Genomic DNA, 7316 nt, shown 5'->3' with positions numbered 1-7316 from the left:
TAGAGAGTGATTGATCCCTAGAGCCATAAGTTTATCAAATAGTTTGGAGGGCACGATCGTGTTAAACGCAGAGCTAAAATCGATAAATAAAACTCTAACGTAAGTGGCGGGGGCCTCCAGGTGCTGTAGGATGCTGTGGAGACACAGAGACACAGCATCCTCGACAGACCTGTTGGCACGATAAGCGAACTGGAAGCTGTCCATCTCAACATTGGACAGGTGATCACAGACAATACGCTCAAATACCTTCATCACAACAGAAGTCAAGGCTACAGAGCGTGCTGTGTCTGAAACACCTGTACACAGCGTTATAGTGACCACCGCGGATGCAGTGCAGAGCCAGAAAGTAGTGCCAATAAATAGCACGGTCTGATCAACAGCAAGACTGCGGTTTTATTGTTGAAATGAGATGTCATAGCACATGCATGCTTTCTTTAGGAGTAAAACTTGATAACTCTGTGACCCTAGAGTGTCCTCCGGGACTCGGTTTTTCCTCCACTCAGATCAAGCTAGAGCTCCGCCTACGGGAATCATGGATCAGCAAGTCAGCTCCCCAGACACTCTACAGCTGGTATGGAGTTCATAAAACATTATGTCCAATAATCCGCACTCTCCCTTTAATGCCTAGTCTAGTAAGTCCCTTATTTACCCTCAATCTTCGAGCACGAAATCTTTGCGGCTGTCCCCTTCCCCTCTAGCCCAGGTTGGCTGAAGTGGAAGGTCCGGCGTACAGTCTCATACCACGTTTTACAGGCAGCTGAAAAACAATTAAAGTAGTATGTTATAAATACAAAATTGTTTCAGAATTGTGCCATGGAAGACTGTCCTTTGTCTTAGTCTCACTCTCTGGTACGATACAGCTCCATAACATCACATTTCCATATAAGCATATAAAATATACAGATATCTACAGACACACTAGAGCAGTGGTTCCGTGTATGTGTGTGCGTATGAGAGAGAAGTACACTTAGGTTTAATCCTTGTAAAGGGTATGTGGTTCGCACGCAGCCTAGTAGAGCCCACACACAGAGATAACTAAATTATGCGAACATGGGTTAATGAGTTAAAAGTAATCATGACCCAGCTGATTGTTTTGCTATTTATTTGTGCGTTCATAAATTTAATCAAAAATGGTTGGAGCATCATCTGAACTGTCAGATGAACAGAAATTCAGTTTCAGTGCGTTCAGAGCCAGTGTTACGAGCTAGATCTCACCAGAAAAACAAGCAACCAGGTGTTCAACCTACTCCAGCCCGCTACTCCAGCTCAGGCATCTGAGGAAGGCAGGGAGAAGGGTCTCAGACGGGCTGGAGCTTAACCTGGTTGGTTGTTTCTCTGGCAAGATCTGGCAACACTGGTCAGAGCAAGGGGACAGAGGCAGTCTGTCTTGTTTTATTTTCATTCTTTCTCTGTTGGTAGTTGCAGTGGTAGAAGGAGCTTTTAATTCTTATATAATGCTGGATGGTTTAATGAATAATAATGCATCATATTTTATTCGTTATATTTTCTGACTGTGGAAAATCGGTCACGCTCTGTCCAGAGTGCTCTGATATGAGATAGTTGTAATTTTTTGATGTGAAGTAGTATGAGGTACTTGCCGATAGTCAGTGTAGCTACATGCAGTATGCAGCTGGCGCTGCTCCGGTTTGGACGAATGGAGACCGGCCACGTCAGGCAAGTAGAGCTGTCTGCGGAGTGTGAACAGGCTCATGAGAAAAAACATTGAAAAGATTAGATGTAAGATAAAGTTTCCAGTCAGTTCATTGCACTTAAAAGAGCACAGTGCAGGTTGGAGACCACTTCACATTAATATGTGAGAGGGGTATGAAGCAATAGGATTATCTTGTTTTGTTTTTCCCACACATAGCTGCATCTAAACTGGTTTTTGTAAAGCAGCTGGCACGCGCTCAATAAAAAGCCATCTGGGCAGATAACACCAGTGACATCACTCAGCCAGCCTGGCTGCTGTACAGCAAAAACAACACCAAAGAAACAAAGAAACTGCTGTACAGCTGCAGCCTGGCTTGGTGAATGAAGTCATAAGTGTTATCTGCCCAGATAGCATCATATTAAACATGCATTAGGTACATTATGATAACAGATAAACAATAATATGACAAAAATATGAACTTACCATAGCCTATTGGCAAGGAGGTGCAGAGGGGACACTGCTATGAGATATTCTGTAAAAAAAGAGGAAAATTGTGAAGCATTCATTGAAGTTCTCCTTTAAGTGTGACGTGGTACTGTAGTAGATTTCCTCTGGAGATATAGAGTAGATATGATAAATGCCTTAGATCAATATCAGTTTGAAGGTGGACAATGAAATAGCCTATCTGATATCAGTCAGTTGTTCCCTCCTGACCACAGCTACAGAAAAACATGCTGTATTATTGGTTTACCTCCGCTGATAAACGAGGGCCATTTCCCCCCACGCGCGTCACATAACACTCACCAAGTCCAGAAACTCCGCTCTAAATATGCTATTTCCAAAGGTTGCTGCTCTGCATAACTTAAGGAAAAGGTTACCACAAATTATTTACAGCTAGAAAGCAGTTAGAGCCTGTTAAGATTGCTCTGTCCAGCACTTATTTAGCTCAGTGGTCCAGCAGCTAACGCTAACTAGCGCGGTTAGCTTAACGTTAGCGAGTGGTTTTTTGGAGTTAAATACACAATCCCTGGATGTTTCATTTCGGGTAAAGGGGTTTCCATTAGTTTCTATAAGTTTACGCCACCTCTGTGTATTAAGTGCTTTTGTGGGGCTGTTTGATCACAAGCCACAGACTGTAAATGTAAAAGTTTGTCTTAGTTTGTCGCTACGAGCTAAATGCTAACGAAACTCGCTAACACAAACAACAAACATATCCACTGCATCATCGCCAGCTTTGATTTAACGTAATGCCAGCTTAGAGGTTTCCCCTCCTCTCGGAACCTGTGTGGGACATGGATTGCAAATTACAGTAGCTTTTTGATCATTCTGAAACTGAAAAACAACAGACTGGCAGCAGCCATGTTTGGTCGCAGCTGTGATGTCACGTGTGCGACAACAAAGGCTCCGCTTCAAAATATAATCTAATCTAATGTTAAATCCTAGAATCCTCCTTAAATCATTATTTAATGTATATTCTTACCGAAAGCTTGGTATTGCGTTCCTGTGGGCTGTCCGTGTCGATATCAGCCATGGTTAGCAGGCATCGATAGGCAGCAGAGCAGCAAACCAACATCTCCTCCTTCCGCGATCACGTTACGAGCTCTCGCGAGACCCATCTGGATTGCTCTGGGAGATCATGTGAAGGTCCCATAACGTGATGACGTTACAAGGAAGCATAGCTTCAAATCCTGTGAAAGTGCTTGAATTTTACTCTTCAAAAGCTGTATGGACCCTGTACCTTATTGTTCTTGCTTTGTTCTTATATTAACTGAACCTTACATTATAAACTTATTTCAGAAGAAGGTGAATGCATTCTTCTGTAATTGCTTGCCTTGTCATAATTTCATTTTTCAGAATGACCTTGTATTATACTACTGTGCATTTTATAAATAAAAACAGTTTAACTTGACTTTGAAAGTTGAATGTTGAACTTTTAAAGTGTATGGTGCGGGTTAAAATTAATTAATTTACATTTTGGGCTCAAGATCTCTCTCTAACTCTCTCATCCTGAGGTGTTAAAGCCCCTCATCCTGGACCAGGATAGGGGAGGGGGGGTGTTGTGATTTGCATCACAACATGCCCATTGACATATAAAAGCCTCCCACAGTAGGGGGCTGGGGGGGGGGGGGTAATCTATTGAGGTATATGTGGTAATAAGTGGGATTATTCTGTGCTAGCTGCAAAGTGCCAGAAAGTGCTGCATAGCTAACGTTTTGCAGTTCTGCATTGGCCCGCATAACAGGCTTTTCATGCAGTGGCAGTGATAAGAAAAGCCATGAGAAGAGATTACATAGGCAAGAGATCTGATATAGAGAAGGAAAAGTAAGGGGCCCAGGACTGAGCCCTGGGGGACACCACCGGTGTCCCCCTCCATGAGACCTGGTATGAGCGGTTCGAGAGGTAGGAAGCAAACCAGGAGAGTGCAGAACCTGAAATGCCGAGGTCAGACAGAGTGGAAAGAAGGATTTGGTGGTTGACTGTATCGAAGGAAGCAGACAGGTCAAGGAGGACAAGAACAGAGGAGAGGGATGAGGCCTTAGCAGTGTGAAGGGCCTCTGTGACAGCAAGAAGAGCTGTCTCAGTGGAGTGAGAAGCCTTGAAACCGGACTGCAGAGGGTCCAGGAGGTCATTTTGGGAGACATAGAGAGAAAGTTGTTCGGACGCTGCTCGTTCGAGGGTTTTGGAAAGGAATGAGAGAAGAGAGACAGGTCTGTAGTTGTAAATAGCAGTACGGTCAAGGGAGGGTTTCTTAACACGTTGAGTGCCAAGGACGAGATATCTCGTCTTACATAATCCAACCGTTGAGTGCCAAAGACGAGATATCTCGTCTTACAGCTTTTTCAGTGGTTTCCACTAGCTGGCGCCCTTGGGCAATATGTGAATGTGGATCCGACCTCTCCCGCTGCCCCGGAAGTACTCTAACAAAGATTTCTATATAAGGAATGAAGTAGGTTGGTAATAGATAGAGACAGACAGCATTACATAGCGATTTATACATAGAGAATTTCAGCAATTTAGCGTCAGATTTAGAGCGAGTTGGTTAGCGTAGTTGATTTAGTTTGTTAGTTGTTAGTACAGTAGTAGTGTTTAGTATAGTCTTTATAGTAGACTTAGTTTAGATACTTAGTTAGCGGGTAGTTACAGTTAGTGTTCATTGTAGTTAGCTTAGCACATTTAGCGTTAGCGTCAGTTCATTTTAGTATTTAGCCTTTATTCTAGTTCAGTTTATTCTAGTTCAGTTTGATCGAGTTGGTAGCCGGTAGATTAGCCTTATTTCAGTTCAGTTTGATCTAGTCGTAGCAGTAGTTGTTTTATTTCAGTTTAGTTGGGAGCGGGTGGCGTGTTTGTGCCATGCCGGCCAAACGCAAGCGGTCTTCGGCGGCCACACGCAAGCGATCGGCCGATCAGAGATCACTGCTGGATTTCTTTTCCGTCCGAAACGAGCTTGTGCCGGAGACCGATTCCGAGGTCTCGGATGATGAACGGGGTGAGCCTCTGCATGTCGCGGCTGCGGCTGCAGGGCTGACTGAGTCCGAGTCGAGTGACCTCACGTCTTCTCCAGACGCGGAGGATTCTGAGGAGGAGTGGGCCCCGTCGAGGAGCGAAGCTCCAGAGAGCAGTGGTAAGACGATGTTTGAGATGACTTGTGTAACTTGTGGAAATGTAATTACTATGACTATACAAAAGCCAGCAGTCAGTCAATTCATTTTACTTTATTTCAGACTCTGAACAGTCTGAAGATGAGCCTGTAGCAGCCAGCTGTAGCGGTACTGGTGCCACAGCCTCTGGTGCCAGGAAAATGGGTAAGAGCACACTTCAGAATCAGGTTTATTTTCACATCACAGGTTCCAGCCAGCATTCAGTACCACACATATAAAAAACACTATTTTATGGTAATTATGTATTTCTATAATTTGCAGATTGTGGCAGTGGAGCTGGAAGTGGGAAACGGCCTGCAGGTCCAGGCTGGAGTGACGTTGACTGGGAGCCAACCCACATCCCCTTCACAGCAGAACCGGGTCCTCATAGTGGTGGTGCTGCTGCTAAACCAGTTGACTTCTTCCAGCTCTTCCTGGACGATGAGCTGCTCCAGGCCATTGTAGTCCAAACTAACTTGTATGCACACCAGTGCATCAGTCAGGTCAGTGAGGCTCTGCCACATTCAAGGCAGAACATTCAGAACATTCAGTGGCAGAACTCAAGAGCTTCTTGGGACTATACTTCCTCACTGGGATCGTCCAGAAGCCTAAACTGGCCATGTACTGGTCCACAAATGAACTGACTGCTACCCCCCACTTCAACAAAACCATGTCTCGCAACCGCTTTCAACTGCTAACACGATTCCTCCATTTCAGTAACAATTTTGATGTTGATGGTGCAGACAAGTTGTTCAAGGTCCGGCCAGTTTTGAACGACCTGTTAGAAAAGTTCAGAGCCATGTTCACACCGAGTCAAAACATCAGTATTGATGAGGGGATGCTCCTGTGGCGTGGGCGGTTGGCCTTCAAAGTGTACAACCCACAGAAACCCATAAAGTATGGGATAAAGTCCTACATCCTCTGTGACTCCCAGACAGGTTACTGCTACAGCATGAAGCCGTACTGTGGTGAGCGGTCCACCCTAGGCGAGACGGTGGAGTTCCTCCTCGGGGACTTGGCAGGGCAGGGTTACCACCTATACATGGACAACTACTACAACTCTGTTTCAATGTGTGCACAGCTGCTGGAGTGTCAGACACATGTCTGTGGCACTCTGAGGAGGAACCGGGGTGAGCCACCTGCTACCATGGTCACCAACCACACCGTGAAGCTGGGGGAAACGGTCATGCGCCACAATGGTGGCACCATGGTTCTGGCCTGGCGAGATAAAAGAATCGTGAAAATGGTTTCCACTCTGCACGACGACACGATGGAGACGGTGCAGGTCAGGCAGAAAGGCAGCAGAGAGAGGCTCCCACACACAAAACCCAAGTGTGTTGTAGACTACAACAAGTACATGAATGGGGTCGACAGATTGGACCAGAACATCGCGTACTATCCGTTTGCCAGGAAGACATCCAGGTGGCCCTTCAAATTTGTCATGTACATGTTTCAGATCTCTTTTTATAACGCCTTTGTTCTGTACAAAGCTAAACACCCAGCTAAACGCCAGAGAAAGTGTGAAACATTGGTGGATTTCATCCTGAGTGTTGTCGGTGCATGGACCAGACCTGTGGTGGGGGGTGGCGGGGAGGAGGTGGGGGCTGGCGGGGGGGTGGCAGGGAGGAGGTGGGGGGTGGCGGGGAGGAGGTGGGGGCGGGGGGCAGTGACCAACCTGCAACCATGCCCCGGCGACCATACCTGGACCCTCAATGCAGGCTGGAGGTCAATCTAGCGGGCCATGTAATGGTCCTCATACCAGCCACACCCAAAAAAGATGCCCCAACGAGGAGGTGTAGCATTTGTGCAAAGAAAGATCTTAGAAGAGAGACACGCTACATGTGTGTCAAATGTAGGGTCTCATTACTCAGGGGTAGCTGCTATGAGGAGTACCACTCAGACAAGAACCTTGCTCAGCGGCGCTGAGTAGGCATGGGTCGTAAAAAAAAAACCTGCCAGGGATTGTTTTTGCTCTTTGTTTGATTGTTTGCTAGCTAGCAGGAATACATAAAAAGTACCTGCCGATT

The 7316-nt window shown here is 45.9% G+C and overlaps 1 long non-coding RNA gene across 1 annotated transcript; it reads right to left on the bottom strand.

Moving 5' to 3' along the window:
• Positions 1 to 1652: 1652 nt before the first annotated feature.
• LOC310782037 lies at positions 1653 to 3261 on the bottom strand. The gene is made up of 3 exons (XR_014553012.1): positions 3132 to 3261; positions 2135 to 2183; positions 1653 to 1706 (listed from the first exon to the last, which is right to left on the bottom strand). It is a non-coding gene; the product is annotated as an uncharacterized lncRNA (long non-coding RNA).
• Between the last annotated feature and the right edge of the window lie 4055 nt (positions 3262 to 7316).

This window comes from Poromitra crassiceps, assembly GCF_964638095.1.
Source record: "Poromitra crassiceps genome assembly, chromosome: 9".
Classification (NCBI taxonomy): domain Eukaryota; kingdom Metazoa; phylum Chordata; class Actinopteri; order Beryciformes; family Melamphaidae; genus Poromitra; species Poromitra crassiceps.
This window is presented reverse-complemented; position numbering and strand designations above follow the sequence as displayed.